We start from the raw sequence: 658 nt of genomic DNA, 5'->3' as shown, positions 1-658 counted from the left end.
CGTCTCCTACCTTCCAAACTTCACAGAAGTTCTTCTGCGAACCTTGTAGAACTAGCACAGCCTTGGGGATGTTTCCAGAATGAGATTTTCACTCTGCAGCATAGTGGGTGCTGATATACAACTTCCTGGCAGATTAAAACTCTGTGCCGGACCGAGACTCTAACTCAGGTCCTTTGCATCATTCTGGAAACATCCCCCAGGCTGTGGCTAAGCCATGTCTCCGCAATACCCTTTCTACCAGGAGTGCTAGTTCTATAAGGTTCACAGAAGAGCTTTTGTGAAGTTTGGAAGCTAGGAGGCTAGGTACTGGCAGAACTGAAGCTGTGAGGAGGGGTCGTGAGTCGTGCTTGGATAGCTCAGTTGGTAGAGCACTTGCCTGCCAAAGGCAAAGGTCCCGAGTTCGAATCTCGGTCCGGCACACAGTTTTAATCTGCCAGTAAGTTTCATATCAGCGCACACTCCGCTGCAGAGTGAGACTTGTCGTTGCTTTTGCACAGAGGGTATAAATTGTTGGACACTGCCTAAATAGCGGGGCTGCCTCCAGACACGTGCAGAAAATGGCTCTCAGTACGCTACAGTACATTGTCCCAGAGGCTTTTACAACTTCTTTAGCAAGAGTCACGATGGACAGGCTCCCTGACAACTGATCATTGTTGAG

At 49.1% G+C, this 658-nt stretch overlaps 1 non-coding gene across 1 annotated transcript; it reads left to right on the top strand.

Annotated features, from left to right (window-relative positions):
• The first annotated feature begins 344 nt into the window (after positions 1-344).
• On the top strand, positions 345-419 carry Trnaw-cca. Its single transcript has one exon. It is a non-coding gene; the product is annotated as a tRNA-Trp (tRNA).
• Positions 420-658: the final 239 nt, after the last annotated feature.

Source organism: Schistocerca piceifrons, chromosome 1, assembly GCF_021461385.2.
Source record: "Schistocerca piceifrons isolate TAMUIC-IGC-003096 chromosome 1, iqSchPice1.1, whole genome shotgun sequence".
In the NCBI taxonomy this organism is placed as follows: Eukaryota; Metazoa; Arthropoda; class Insecta; order Orthoptera; family Acrididae; genus Schistocerca; species Schistocerca piceifrons.
Note: the sequence above shows the minus strand (reverse complement) of the source record. Positions and strands in the feature narration are given on the sequence as shown.